This window comes from Bubalus kerabau, chromosome 18, assembly GCF_029407905.1.
Source record: "Bubalus kerabau isolate K-KA32 ecotype Philippines breed swamp buffalo chromosome 18, PCC_UOA_SB_1v2, whole genome shotgun sequence".
Lineage (NCBI taxonomy): Eukaryota > Metazoa > Chordata > Mammalia > Artiodactyla > Bovidae > Bubalus > Bubalus kerabau.
In genome coordinates, this window is record NC_073641.1 from 10136687 (window position 1) to 10152783 (window position 16097).

At 42.7% G+C, this 16097-nt stretch overlaps 1 long non-coding RNA gene across 2 annotated transcripts in view; it reads left to right on the top strand.

Moving 5' to 3' along the window:
• The window catches only part of LOC129633110 (uncharacterized), a 32337-nt gene extending 19192 nt beyond the window's left edge, over positions 1-13145 (top strand). The window contains exon 6 of one of the 2 annotated variants that reach the window (XR_008704894.1): positions 10839-13145. This is a non-coding gene — a long non-coding RNA (uncharacterized LOC129633110). Of the gene's footprint in view, positions 1-115; positions 3669-10838 lie in introns of those variants that run through there. The other variant, XR_008704892.1, reaches the window with a different exon arrangement.
• The last annotated feature ends 2952 nt before the right edge of the window (positions 13146-16097 follow it).

Here is a 16097-nt window from a genome sequence, read left to right on the forward strand (position 1 = left end):
CATAGGTTCAGGAGAGGAGCTGAGCTCACAGCTGGAGGCAGTGGGAACTGCCTCCAAGGGCCCTCTGACTCTGGCCTGGCTTCCTTTGTCACCTCGCCTTCTTCCCTCTTTCCAGGAAGGCTGTGGTCTTTATCACATTCCAGCAGGAGACATGGACTCACATCAAGCCATCACACTGAACCCTCTGTGCTTAGAGCTTTGTATCCAGGAGCATGACAGCAAGGACTATATCGTCATTTGGCTCCATACTCCTGCACTGAGAACAAGAATCTCAAGAAGTGATGAAGTCTGTGACCCAGCAATTCCACTTCTAGGTGCACATGGAAGAGAACTGAGAACACATACATATAAATGTGACAGGCAGCACTATTCATAACAGCCAAAAAGTGGGAACAGTCCAAATGTTCATCAGCTGATGGCTGGAGGAACAAATGTGCTATGTCCATACACTGGATTATTATTAAGCTCAAAAGGAAATAGAGTAATGATACATGGTATAAGATGGATGAACCTTGGAAACATTATGCTAAGTGGAAGAAGCCACATACAAAAGGCCATATACCATGTAATTCCATCCTGATGAAATATATAAAATAAGCAAACCCATAGAGAATGAAAGTAGATTTGTGGTTGCAGGAGGCTAGGGGATGGAATAACGGGACATGTGTGTGTGTGCATGAATTTGCTTCAGTCGTGTCTGAGTCTTTGTGACCCTCTGGACCATAGTCTGCCAGGCTCCTCTGTCCCTGGGATTCTCTAGGCAAGAATACCAGAGAGGGTTGCCATTTTCTCTTCCAGGGCATCTTTCCCACCCAGGGATTGAACTTGTGTCTCCTTCATTGTCAAGTGGGTTCTTCACTACTAGCGCCACCTGGGAAGCCCAGAATAATGGGAGTGGCTGCTGAGGGGTATGGGATTTCTTTTTTGGGTGATCAAAATGTTCTGGAAGTAGATAGTTGTGATGGTTACCCAACATTGTGAATATACTAAAATGCACTGAATTATACACTTTAAAATGATGAATTTTATCTCAATAAAAAATGCACTTAAAAAAAAACGTAATGAAATCAAGTTGCTGGTGAGCAGCAGTCCCCTTTCCTTCTTTCTTCCCTTCCTCAGCCGGCTGGGAACCTTGTTCAAACACTTGTACACCCTAGATCTGTATTTTCAGCTCTTCTGTTGACTCTTCCATCTTTTCTTCAACTTTCCAACCACTTCTCTGCCCTTTAGGGACCATCCTTTGAGACTCAAGTGGGTATTCAGTTCTGAGTATTCCTTTTGGTGCCTGCAGTCTGCCTTGGGTCTTTGGGACTGGGTTGATCTAGATAGAAATCCCAAATCACCACTCTGTCTCTGGGAACACTACACCTCTGAGCTGCTCTCTATGGAAGCTGGACTTCTCAAACGTTGGAAGGCAGCAGGGAGGCTGGTTTAAGAGACTGACTGATAAACAAGGCCTGGCAAAATGCCAGTTTGGGCAGTCTGGGTTTTGTTGGTATTTTGCTGCTGTCATGAAACAAAGCCTTGGGGTAAAGAGTTGCCTCTATTACAGGGTTTCTGAGGACCCCTCAGTTTGCTCCTTTACCTGTTCCCTCCGCAGCCGGGGCCAGCACAAGCCCCTCCCTCAGGCTGCTTGTGTGGAATCCACACATCTATTTAGCTGAAAGCATGAGAGTTCTTCAGGGTACAAACCTCATGAAAGTAGCAGCTGGGGCACTCATTGTGCCCATTCTGAGGGCTCCTGGCTGCAATCCTACCCCCTCCCTGCCCACCTCACACATGGGACTTCCTGCTTTGCTCTCTGGGTAGATGACTCTCTTTCCTCCTGCCCCCAGGTGTCTCAATCTAGGTGTTTCTAGTCCTTGCTTATCTTTCACTCATTTCTAATAAGCACATCCAGGAGCACTTTTATTCCCATAGATGAATCTGAAGGACAGACAAAATGGGAAGCTTCTTATCATACAAATTCTGGGAGGAAAAGGGAAATCATATCCCACCCTGGCTTTTAAGCAGCATGCTGAGATGTGAGGCAAATGAGGTAGTACTGCCTTATCCAGACTAAAATAGTTTAAGCTGGTTAATAAAAATGAAAGCTTTGGGGTTTATTTTCTTAGCTGACAAATAAAGCTCAGAATAGTCAAGTGGGTTGAAAAACATTCAAGTGATTCACATCAGAATGCTGGCCGTTGGTTAGTCTACAAGGAGCACCAGTAGAACAAGCCAGGTCATTATCTGCAGATTTATTGGAAACACACAGCCCTAATCATTAACAGCTTACTGAGCTACCTCCCACCAGCCAAAGAGAAGATATTTTTGGAGTCAGCATTATGTCTTTCTCAATTGTGTTCGTGGGTTAGTCAGAATGCTGTGGTGTAAGTAACAGACAGAGATTCTGGATGAACCAAGGAAAAGGGATTTTACTGGTATCTGCTTTTACTGGTATCTGATGTTCAAAGATTGACAGGGAGCCTGGAGAACCAGGCCTGGGGAGAACAGTAACCAAGACTGCTCCAGAGTGAGGAAACCTGTAGAATGAGAATGATGCCATAGCTGGAACATTTGGGATAAGGCATGGGCGCCACCCTTGGGTCACTTAAGATTCAAAGTCTCGAGAGGAAGCATCCAGTTGGTTGAGGCTTTATTGCAAGTGTGCCAGTCACTTTACTACCATAATGAAAGGGAAAAGCATCTCGTCTCTCAGCTTTTGTATAGGAAGTGGGTATCATCCCATCAAAACTACAGGGACTTCCCTGGTGATCTAGTGGTCAAAAATCCACCTTGCAATGCAGGGGACGCAGCTTCGATCCCTGGTTGGGGAACTAAGATCCCACATGCCTGAAGCAACTAAGCTGCACCTAGCAAATCCTGTGCACTCTGAGCAGCAAAGATCCTTCGTGATGCAGTGAAGATCCTGCCTGCTGCAACTAAGACCCGATGCAGCCAAATAAATAAATATTAAAAAAAATGATTGGATCAAAACCAATCATCGCTTCTTTCATTTGAAGCAGAAAACCACTTGAAACAAACGACCATAGCTTCTCTGTGGAAGAGTGTCCAGTTATCTGTAGGAAGTGTTTACAATGAGGCCTTAATTTTCTGGGCATTCTGGCAAAGGTGATGTATGAGGATGAGCTAAAGGAATATCTGAAACTCTTACTAGTGCTCCCGCTCAACTGGTTGGTGCAGGCTTGGCTGTGTCAGTGGAGACGATGTGAGCTCGTATTTACACACAGACAAATGACACGTGTATATAGCAGTCAATCCAAGTAGGTAAAGGTGAGCTGAATAAACCTCCTTTGTGAGGGACTTCAGCCACTTTTTTCCATCAAAAGACTTAATAGGTGATGAGCCCTTCTGGTACTGAGAGGTAGGGCGCTAGGAGACTCGCAATGCACTTAGAACCTCTGTGGACTCCATCAGCATTCACAGTATATGTACATATGCTGTTAGCCAGGGCCAGCAGCATGGCATCCAAGGAGCAGCAGCCCAACATCCTGAACAAGCACTCGGCCCATGAGGGCCCTTCTGGGTTAGCCTGCGTAGGGCATGGCAAGCAGTGTTGTTAAGTGGGCTGTTTACTTTGCCTCTCCTATCATTTACACTTCGTTCTGGCAAAAAAAAAAAAAGTGTGGAACGTTGATGGCTGAAAAAGATCTACTGTGATGGTGCCGGACCTGTTCCAAAGAAACTAAGGCAATGATCATGTTGGACCACATCGTAAGCTTTACAGCAACCCATGTTCCCTTAAGGATGTGGTTGAGCAAACATGGGATAAAGTTCAGCAGGCAATTAGGAACTGCAAGTCTTGTGACATTGTGGAAGAGATCTGAAATATCACAGCAGCCTTGGGAGACTTAGTAACAATTAAATGAATGGGAGCTGGAAGAACTGCCCCCAGAGACATGTCATGACTTCAGGGGACTGGAGAGGATTGGGTGTGTGCTTGCCACAGCGTAGTTTTCTCGGAGCATGGAAGGAGGGAGCAGGCGGTGCTCCCTCTCCCAGAAACACCTCCTCACTGGAGGAAGGTGCCTGCCTTGAGTAGCTGCTCTTTACCCACTGGTTTCTCAGATAATTGACTCAGCTTTTCACTCTTGCAGAGCAAGTCAGCAAGGCTTTCAGAGAGGAAAGTTTGTTTGTCTATATAGTATTCAGCATGGTTTTGTGGTTGCAATAGATATTCCATTAGGATTCTTGGTGGATAAACCACAGATAACATTCTCCATGCCTCTTTGCATGTAATCTTAATAATGAAGTGCTTGGCCAATATTTTATTGATTATTGAGAATTAGGAATAATAATGGTTGTGTTTGTTGGACAGCGTCTGGGGAAAGATAATTAGAAACATATTTTTGTCACGGCAATGAAACAATTGTCATGTTAATTTTTTAAAGAATTCTTCTAAAAGAATTAGGATTACTTCTTTTTTAAGAACAGCTTCTAAAGTAAAGATCATGATATAGTGCTAAAAATTAATGTTTTGCTTGGGCAACTTAGAAATAAGTTTGTGAGAAGTAGAATACTATTAATAATGAAGAACTAAAACGTAAGCTTAGCTGTTATCGTTATGCAGACCCACCTCTAGAAAATTTGGCTTCCAGGAATGGGCACACAGAATAGAATCCAACTATTCAGGTTTATCCCATGTTTTGGGGCTTCTTAATATAATAATCATGCATTTTAATATAAGTTTATATAACATTCTGGAGATACTTAAAGTCTATGTCAGTTTGAAAAGGATTTAAATAGCAGCGTCTAAATTGTTTTCATATATAGTGTAGCTTAAGAGATGGATAAATGTAGAAGGAGTATTCCATAGTCCTAGACAACTTGATTTTTAATTATAAATCTCTAGAGCCAGCTTAGGATGGATTCTTTGTAAAATCAAACATTAAAATAGAATCAATATTATGCCTATGACTTCATATATTCCTTTGGTATGGCAATGGCACCCCACTCCAGTACTCTTGCCTGGAAAATCCCATGGACGGAGGAGCCTGGTAGACTCCAGTCCATGGGGTTGCTAAGAGTCGGGAATGACTAAACGACTTCGCTTTGACTTTTTACTTTCATGCTTTGGAGAAGGAAATGGCAACCCGCTCCAGTGTTCTTGCCTGGAGAATCCCAGGGACGGGGGAGCCTAATGGGCTGCCGTCTATGGGGTCGCACAGAGTCAGACACGACTGAAGCGACTTAGCAGCAGCAGCAGCAGTTTCAAATCTCTGTTAATACGTGATTCTTTGCATTTCTCAAGCTTTAATATAATGGTGTAAAAACCACAGCATTTTAGCAATGGAAACTATCATTGATTGGAGTGAGCACCAATCAGGAGGTTATTGCAATAATTTGAGCAAAAAATGCCAGTGGACCTAGTAAGAAGTAGCTGGATTGTTAATAGTTTTCAAAAGAAGACTCACCAGAATTTGCTGGTGGATTCCTTGTGAGTGTGGAAAGAGGACTCAAACATGGCTGCAGGGTTTTTGCTCTGAGCAGACAGAACAATGAAGTTGCCATTTACTGTCATAAGGAGAGCTATGAGAAGAGTAGATTTTAGAGGAGAAGTCAGGAGTTCAGTTTTGGATTACTAAGTTTGAGATAACTTTAAGACTTCTAAGGGAAGATGCCAAGGAATTCGCTGGAATAAAAGTCTGACATTTAGGTGAGAGGTCTGGGCTGGAGGTAGAAATCTGCGCATCATCAGTGCGTATGTGTATTGGAAGGCCTCAGAGTGCAGAAGGATGAGGACCAAGGATGGAGAACCTTGGGACGTGCCAAGATTCAGAGATCAGGCAGATGCACGGAATCAGCAAGAGTTAACTCTGAAGTGGCCAGAGAGGGAGGGAGAGCCCAGGGAGAGTGGCGTCCCAGAAGACAGGACAAGAATGCTGTTCAGGGAGGGAAGAGTAATCACCTTTGTCAGTTGCTCCTTAAAAGATGAGAAAAATAAGAACTGAGAAACAGACTGCCTTAGTTTGTCCAGAAGTCCCCCAGTTTGGGCTACAAGTCCTCAGCCAGCTGGGATGGTTGGTCACTCTACCAGTGAGAAATGGCCATTCCTTAGCAACATATTGGTCAGGAGTGATTTAGGCACGGTAAGTTTGTGTGGAATAGTGGGGACAAGTGTGGACAAAACTGAGTGGAGTAAGTTGGTTTTAAGAGAGAAAAGGTGGATTATTGTTACATCAGGTGTGTGTATGTGTGTGTGTATGTGTGTGTATACGTGCGTGCGCGCGTGCGCTCAGTCATGTCCGACTCTTTGCAGCCCCATGGACTGTAGCCCTCCAGGCTCCTCTGTCCATGGGATTTTCAGGCCAGAACACTGGAGCGGGTTGCCACCTCCTACTCCAGGGGATCTTCCCGGCCCAGGGATCAAACCCATGTCTCTTGTGTCTCCTGCATTGGCAGGTGGATTCTTTACCACTGTGCCACCTGGGAAGCCCAGGTGTTACATCATACATATTACAATACCATTACCTCATTATTCTTGCATAAGCTTAATATGTTATATACAAAATTTTTTTATTTTTTACAGATGAATTCTGAAGTATTTAAGAGAAAAATGTCATGTTATCTAGGACTTTCTTTAAAACACTTCAGCAAGGACAAAGCAAATAAGTTATCTCACCTATAATAATAATAATTGTTGTTATTATTATTATTTTGGCCATGCCATGCAGCATGTAGAATCTTAGTTCCCTGACCAGGGATCGAACCCATGCTCCCTGCATTGAAAGTGTGGGGTCTTAACCACTGGATGGCCAGGGAAGTCTGTCACTTACAATTATTAAGTCTGGGTAGTATAATTATGAGGTTCATTATAATATTCTCTATGTTTATATATGATTGAAATTTTTCATAATAAAAAGTTTTTAAAAATTTAAAGAAAGTGAATGGGTGAAAAGGAATTAGAGGCAGCAGGAATATACAACCTTTTGAGGAGGTGGACTGTAAAGGAGAGTAAAGAAATGGGCAGTACCTGGATTGGTCTCTGTATTTTGTTTTGTCTTCGAGACGGGGGAAGTTGCAGTTTGTTTGGATGCTGATGTGGAAACACTGATGAGGCAGGCAAGGCGAGGCAAATGCAGGTGTGCTGGCCTTGCTTGAGTAGGGAGAGGGGGTGGGGCAGGCAGGGCACAGGTGTAATGGTGCTGAGCTTGTCTGCTGTCAGTAGGGATTCTGTGATGATTGGCTGTAAACTCCAGAGGGCATCCAGTGGAGGTGTCTGAGGTTGGGAAGGTGGGGAGTTGGTCAGACTGGGGGGATATACCAAGATCTGTGGGAGTGAGTCCTAGTGAGAGGGATGGTTTGGGATCTTGGGATTCTGGTCATGATGGTTAAATATCCAGAAAGTCAACATGGGTGTGGGTATCATGGGATTAGCCATATCAGGCAGATGTGAGGGTGAGACTGAGAGTTATGGGGAGAGAGGAGGCTCGCAGAGGGGTGGGCCATCAGGAAACACAGGAAACTCTGCAGCTGTGTCCCCCCCACCCTAGCCCCCAGCTGTCTAAGTCCCAACTCTATCTCTGCCTCAACCTGTGGGGTTTGGGACCCAGTGATGTTCTTATCAGAAAGAGGAGGGGAGGGAAAAAGGAAAAAGCAAGAGTCATATACTAAGGAGGGCTTCCCAGGTGGTGCAGCTGTTAAGAATCCACTTGCCAATGCAGGAGATGCAGAAGCCTTGGGTTCGATCCCTGGGTTGGGAAGATCCCCTGGAGGAGGAAATGGCAACCCACTCTAGCATTCATGCCTGGGAAATCCTATGGACAGAGGAGCCTGGCAGCCTACAGTCCATGGGGTCACAAAGAGTCGGGCCCAACTAAGCACACACACAGAATATACTAAGGGAAATTAGAGACATCTTTCAGCTCCCAGACCTGATAAGGTCAAGATGAGAACATTCTAAAAACCAAAAATGCCAATAAATTTACTGGTGGGTCACAAGGCCATTAAGTTCAAGTTCAGGAATTTAATCTCTCCTTTGGTCATTCTGTAGACTTTCCAGGGGCAGAAAATTTGTCATGTGAAATGGAGTGTTCTTCCTTATGAGTTTGTAGGTATGCTGATTAGAATTTATGAAGACATGGAGCTTTATCTTTTATCTGTTATCAGAATGAAAGATATAATGCTTAGTGGCTTTCCAGTACTTTCTCAAAAACTTGTGAACATATCACTAGGACCTCAAAAATAATTGTATTGGATCTATAAAGACACCTGTGTACCAGGGCCTTCTGTGGTGTGCCTTGCTGGAACCTGTGCAGGAGGATGCAGGAGGCCCAGCTCCAAGCCCATTTCTGGGCAAAGCTCTCTCTGACCCACTCACTCCAGACTCCTGGTTCTGTGAAGTTCTGAGGAAGCCCTCACACCACCCAGTGGTAGCCCTCACACCACTCAGGTGACCCCTGAAAGCAACCTTTGGTTGTTTTGCCTGAGTCTCCCATCTCTGCACAGATAGTTTCTCATGGTTCTTCAAGGAATCTATTATTTTGAGTCTCACACATTGCTTGGCATAAAGTAGGTATTTAATGAATATCTGTTGCATGAAGATAAAAGAAATGCATGAGCTTGTTTATTTATTGAACACCTTATAGGTTGCAGACATTGTTTTAGGTACTAAGGAAATGCTTGTAAATAAAAGAAATAAAAATCTCTGCCTCACTCTCATGGGTCTGACCTTTTAGAGGGAGGGAAGCAATGCATGTTCTTACAATACATGAGGAGGGAGCAGGGTGGCAAAAACTGAACTGCGAAGTGAAGAAGTCTTACTGAGTGCCTATCATGTGCCAGTTGTTTTAACATGCCATCTAGAACTTCCCTGGTGGTCCAGTGGTTAGGACTCCACCCTTCCTTTACAGGGGGCATGAGTTTGATTCCTGGTCAGGGAACTAAGATCCCGCATGCCTCATGGTGTGGCCAAGAGAAAACAAATGTCGTCTAACATGTCACCAGGATGGCATCACCAACTCGATGGACGTGAGTCTGAGTGAACTCTGGGAGATGGTGATGGACAGGGAGGCCTGGCGTGCTGCGATTCATGGGGTCGCAGAGTCGGACACGACTGAGCGACTGAACTGAACTGAACTGAATGCAGTAAGTAGTATTGATCCCCATCTGAGAGATATGCAAACTGGGGCTCAAAATGGTGAGATTCCCAAGATAATGGTGCTAAATTGGCAGAGCAGGAATTAGAGTGCAGATCTCTCTGACTTCAGGGCCCAGATTTCTCACCAGTACACTGCCCTGCTTCTCAGTCCCTGTTGAGCACTAGTAGGGGCATTTCTGTTGGGAGCGCAGGTTCACTGGTAAATCTGGAATCCTCCGTTCTCTCTCTCTGTCATGGACAGGAGCTACTGAATAGCAGACACCTCTCTTGCAACCAGCCTTTGACGCTAAAGGCACTTGATAGCTTTAAGCTATCTAGCTCTCAGGTTAATTACCATTTAGTTACAGGTGAAAATCTAAAAGCTACTGCAACTTAAATCCAGGAGCCATTTCACAGGTTGTTAAAATGCCAGTTCCTACCATATGACTAAGGAAAAAATGATTCCGCTCAATAATCTACCCACATCACCTAAAAATCAGCAGTAATGCCCTCATAATCCCTGTTCCAAGTCATGCTCTGAATCCTGGACAACATTCCTGATTTATTGTTCTTATTTTCTAGTGAGGTATGATTGACATAAAGTATGATATTAATTTCAAGTATATAACATACCAATTTGATACTTCTGTATGTAGTGAAAGGATCACAATAAATCTAGTTAGCATTCATCACCATGTGTACTTACAAACTTGTTTTTCTTGTGGTGAGTTAGTGTTTACCCAGAAGTGGAATTACTAGATCATATGGTAGTTGCATTTTTAATTTTTTGAGGAAACTCCATACTATTTTCCTTAGTGGCGGCACCAACTTACAGTCCTACTAATAGTGTAAGAGGGTTTACTTTCTTCCACATCCTTGCCAACGTTTGTTATTTGTAGACTTTTTAATGATAGCTGTCCTGACGGTGTGAGGTGATGTCTCACTGTGTTTTTGATTTGCACTTCTTCATTAATTAGTGATGTTGAGCACCTTTTCATTGTGTCTCTTAGCCATCTGTATATCTTTTTTGGTAAATTTCTATTCAGATCCTCCACCTATTTTTCAAGTGGATTTTTTTTTCTGTTAAGTGGTAGGAATTTTTTAATTTATTTTTTATATTAATGCCTTATCAGATATATGATTTGTAAAATCTTTTCTCCCATTTGGTAGGTTGCCTTTTCATTTTGCTGATATCTTTCTTTGCTGTGTAGAAGCTTTTTAGTTTGAAGTAGTCTCATTAATTTAATTTTGCTTTTGTTGCCTTTGTGGTTGGTATTAAATCCAAAAGTCACTGCCAAGAGTGATGCCAAGGAGCTTACCACTTATGTTTTTCTACTAGGAATTTTATGATTTCTGGTCTTGCATTCAAATTTTTAATCCAGTTTGAATTAATTTTTCTGTGTGGTATAAGACAGGGATCCAGTTTCATTCTTTGGAATATGACAGTCGGGTTTGCCCAGCACCGTCTGTTGAAGAGACTTTCCTTCTCCATTGTATGTTCCTGGCTCCTTTGTTCTAGACTCACTGATCATATATATATGGCTTCATTTCCAGGCTCTTTATTCTGTTCCATTGATCTATGTGTTCATTTTTTATTCCAATACCATACTGTTTTGATTACTATAACTTTGTAATATAGTTTGAAATTAGGGAGCATGATGCCTCCAGCTATATCTTTTTTTCTCAAGATGACTTTAGCTATTTGGGGTCTTTTGTGGTTCCATATTGTCACCCTGCTTATTTAACTTATATGCAGAGTACATTGTGAGAAACGCTGGACTGGAAGAAGCACAAGCTGGAATCAAGATTGCCGGGAGAAATATCAATCACCTCAGATACACAGATGACACCATCCTTATGACAGAAAATGAAGAGGAACTAAAAAGCCTCTTGATGAAAGTGAAAGTGGAGACTGAAAAAGTTGGCTTAAAGTTCAACATTCAGAAAACGAAGATCATGGCATCCAGTCCCATCACTTCATGGGAAATAGATGGGGAAACAGTGGAAACAGGGTCAGACTTTATTTTTTTGGGCTCCAAAATCACTGCAGATGGTGACTGCAGCCATGAAATTAAAAGATGCTTACTCCTTGGAGGGAAAGTTATGATCAACCTAGATAGCATATTCAAAAGCAGAGACATTACTTTGCCAACAAAGGTCCATCTAGTCAAGGCTATGGTTTTTCCTGTGGTCATGTATGGATGTGAGAGTTGGACTGTGAAGAAAGCTGAGTGCGGAAGAATTGATGCTTTTGAACTGTGATGTTGGAGAAGACTGTTGAGAGTCCCTTGGACTGCAAGGAGATCCAACCAGTCCATCCTAAAGGAGATCAGTCCTGGGTGTTCACTGGAAGGACTGATGTTGAAGCTGAAACTCCAATACTTTGGCCACCTGATGTGAAGAGTTGACTCATTGGAAAAGACTCTGATGCTGGGAGGAATTGGGGGCAGGAGGAGAAGGGGACGACAGAGGATGAGATGGCTGGATGGCATCACCGACTCGATGGATATGAGTTTGAGTAAACTCTGGGAGTTAGTGAGGGACAGGAAGGACTGGCGTACTGCGGTTCATGGGGTTGCAAAGAGTTGGACACGACTGAGCGACTGAACTGAACTGAACTGAAAAATTTTAGAATTGCTTGTTCTATTTCAGCAAAAAATGCCATTGGAATTTTAATAGCTATTGCATTGAATCTGTAGATTGTTTTGGGTAGTATGGGCATTTTAACCATTTTAATTCTTCTAATCCATGAATATAGAACATTTTTCATTTACTTGTATATTCTTTAGTTGCTTTTGTCACTGTCTTACAGGTTTTAGTATATATGTCTTTTATCTCCTGGTTAACATTTATTCCTTAATATTTCATTCTTTTTGGTGCAATTGTAAATGAGAGTGCTTTCTTAGTTTGTCATTATGCTAGTAAAATATTAGTGTATATAAATACAACAGATTTCCCATATATTGATTTTGTAGCCTGCCAATGTGTTTGTTCGGAGAAAGCAATGGCACCCCACTCCAGTACTCTTGCCTGGAGAGTCCCATGGATGGAGGAGCCTGGTAGGCTGCAGTCCGTGGGGTCGTGAAGAGTCGGACAGGACTGAGCAACTTCACTTTCACTTTTCACTTTCATGCATTGGAGAAGGAAATGGCAACCCACTCCAGTGTTCTTGCCTGGAGAATCCCAGGGATGGGGGAGCCTGCTGGGCTGCCGTCTATGGGGTCACACAGAGTTGGACACGACTGAAGCGATTTAGCAGCAGCAGCAATGTGTTTGTTTATTATATCTAATAGTTTTTTAGTGGAGACTTTAGAGTTTTCTTTATATGAATTCATGCCTTCCACAAGTAATGCCAGTTTTACTTCTTCCTTTTCAATTTGGGTGCCTTTGATTTTTCTTCTATATTTGCTCTAACTAGATTTCCAATACTATGTTGAATAAGTGTCAAGAGCGGGCATCTTTTATTCCTGATCTTAAAGGGATAACTTAGTTTTTCACCATTGAATGTGATGTTAGCTGTGCGTTTGTCATAAATGGCCTTTATTGTGTTAGGATATGTTCCTTCTGTATATATTTTAAGAGTTTATATCATAAATGGATGCTGAGTTTTGTCAGATGCTTTTTCTGCATCTATCGAGATGATCATATGGTTTTTACCTTTCTTTTGTTAACATGGTGTGTTACGTTGATTGATTTATGATTGTTGAAGCATTCAATCATCTCTGGAATAAATCCATTTGATTAGTGCAGTAAGTCTCCTACAAATGAATAAGTTCTGGTCCGAGAGCATGTTCTGGGTCCAGTTTATTCCTAAGTCCAACAAAGTTAGCCTAGGTACTCAACTACCACAATTGGCTATATATTGTATACTGTATTGTAACAGGTTTATAATGCCTTCCACACAGATAATACATAAAGAACAAACACAAAAAATAGTACTGTAAAGTACAACAAAGCACAGCCACTTTCAGAGGATGCACGCATGTGACAACACATGCCAGACACATTAACTTACGTGGACTGGACATGTGAATCTGTGCAAGTTTCAGCTTGAAGGTTTGTATATAGGGGAATTACTGTATATGATATTTTTAATGTATTGTTGAATAAGGTTTGTTTATATCTTGTTGAGTATTTTTGCATCTTTGTTCACTGGCCTGTAATTTTCCTTTTTTGTGTGGTATCATTGCCTGATTTTGGTATCATGTAATGTTGGCCTTGTAAAATAAGTGTGGAAGTATTGCCTCATCTTCTACTTTTTGAGAGTTTATGAAGGAATGGCTATTAATTCTTCTTTAAATGCTTGGTAGAATTCACTAGTGAAGCTATCTGGTCCTAAACTTTTATTTGTGGGGGGTTTTAAAATTACTGAATCAGGGTCCTTACTAGCAAGCAGTCTGTTCATATTTTCTATTTCTTCATGATTATTTTTAGGAATTTACCTATTTCCATTAGGTTGTCCAGCTTCTTGGTATATAATCATTTGTAGTAGTCCCTTGTGATCCATTGTATTTATGTGATTTGGGGTGTAAGGTCTTCTCTTTCATTTGTGATTTTATTTATTTGAGTATTTTCTCTTTTTTAAATCTACTTTGTTGATTTTTTTCCAAACAAGCTCTTGATTTCATTGATCTGTTCTCTTGTTAGTCTCCATTTCATTTATTTCTGCTCTGATCTTTGTTATTTCCTTCCATCTTTTAGCTTTGAACTTCATTTGCTCTTTTCTAGATCCTTAAGGTATAAAACTGTTTATTTGAGATTTTTAAAACTTCTTGAGGTAGGCATTTACCACTATGAATTTCCCTCTTAGAACTGCTTTTGTGGCATTCCATAAATTGTGGTATATTGTATTTCCATTTTCATTTGTCTCAATATATTTTTTTATTTCACATTTGCTTTTGTCTTTGACCCATTGGTGTGTTGATTAGTTGCCACACATTTGTGGATTTTCCAGTTTTTTTCCTTTTAGTTGATTTCTAGTTTTATTATGGTCAGAAAAGATTTTGATATGATATCAGTCCTAAATTTATTAAGGTTTGTTTTGTGGCCTAACATATGATGGATCCTAGAGAATGTTCCATGTGTACTGAGAAGCATATGTATCTGATTGCTTTTGGGTGAAATGTTTTATATTACATGAAACAGGCACTTCTCCAAATCTACCAAGACCAGTCAGTGTCCCAAGGGCTTCCCAGGTGGTGCTAGTGGTACAGAACCCCCTTGACAATGCAGGAGACATAAAAGATGTGGGTTCGATCCCTGGGTCAGGAAGATTCCCTGGAGGAGGGTGTAGCAACCCACTCCAGTATACTTGCCTGGAGAATGCCATGGACAGAGGAGCCTGGTGGGCTCCAGTCCATAGGGTTGCAAAAAGTTGGACACAACTGCAGTGACTTAGCACTCACAGTTAGCACGTAGATTCAGACTGATTGGAAGCCAGACCCCCAGGCAACAGCTTTTAAAGAATGCAATATATACAGGCCTGTGGGCCTACAAACTTAAGCCATGCTGTCCCCCAAGAGCCAGGTGATCTGGAGGTGTCCCTAGGGCTTCAGAAGACTGTGTGCGCTACTTTCTGGGAGATAACCAATGAGTCGATGTGAGGCAGAAGGAGAGTGTAAAGATGGCATTCCCCAACCTGCATTCCCTGAGAGCACCTCCATATCCCCTAGATGTGTGCCAAACCCGAAGCCTACCCCTCAGCAGCCGCTCCAGGAGCAGCAGCTAGGTGTCTGTCGTGGAAATGCTGAGGGTGTGTTCCAGTTGTCTGTCTGTGCATTGCCCTGGAGGCAGTTACCTGTCAAGGACTGTCTCTCTGACTGTTAACAGTCCCACAGGCCCTAATGAGCAGCCTGGCTCGTTCCAGTTTACTGACTATGCAATCTACTCAAGAGCTGCCTCCAATTTTTAGAGTCCCATGGGACCCAGGAACTCAAGTCCTTCTGGCTTCCAGAGTCAGATGATGAAGAGGCATCTTCTGGGGGGAACTACAAAAACCAGGTCCCCAGATATTGAAGCCAGGGCACCAGCCATGTGTAGATGCTCCCCTTTAGGAGATACAGGGTGTGGCAGAGAGAGGGCAAAGGCAAGGCAGAAATGGAGTGTAAAGATGGCACAAGCTGAAAACAAAAAAGAGGGGAAAACAAAAAGAAAAAGAAGAAAAAAGAGATGGTTTCTGTTGGCTTAAGCAACGCAGAGAAAACTCAGGAAGATGGCTCCCACCAGCTTCTAGCCCAGCTGATTATTCCAGCAAGTCCCTGCCCCTCAGACCAATGCTTTAAAATTAGGAAAGGAGTCTCTCACACGAAGCCTGGGTGCTTTTCAAAGGGCTGCTTCTGCACTGGGCCCTGGGCAGGGTGAGTCTGCATGTAAGCCATTTAAGAGACATTTCTTAGTTCACTACAGCCCCGTGGGTCCCAAGGCCATGCACCCCATTGGTTTTCAAAGCCCGATGTTCTGGGGGCTCTTTTCCCAGGTGCTGGTCTTAAAACCTGGGGTGCCCAATGTGGGGTACAAACCCTTTGCTCCTCAGGGAGAAGCTTTGGGTTTTGAGTTCCCTCCCAATTTTGGGATGCCATGCCAGGTGTGGGGTTTAGGAGAGATTGTGTCTTAGCCTTTTCTACCCACTTTGATGAGCTTTCCCTCTCCTTTGCCCAGTGTGAAAGAGTGGTTCCATCCGTTTTTATGTTTTTTTCCCAGAGGAAATTTTTTCCTACCTTTGTGTATATTCAGTCTGTCTGTGGGAAGAGGCAAATTCAAGATCTTCTTGTGTCGTCATCTTAAGCTGAATCCCTCTTGTGTTATTATTTTAAAAGTATATTTCTGTATGACTCTGAGCACAGGGGAAAGCAGAAGCAGAAAAGGAAGTTGTCCAGTCAAGACCCAAACTGTGAGACCCAAACTGTATTGTGAGTAGTAATTACCTCCACACCAGTAGTGGGTCACACCAATTGTGGGCCACACTCCACCTCGTGTGTCTTCTGGAGCCGTGCTGCAGTGCAGGGCAGGGTGCCTG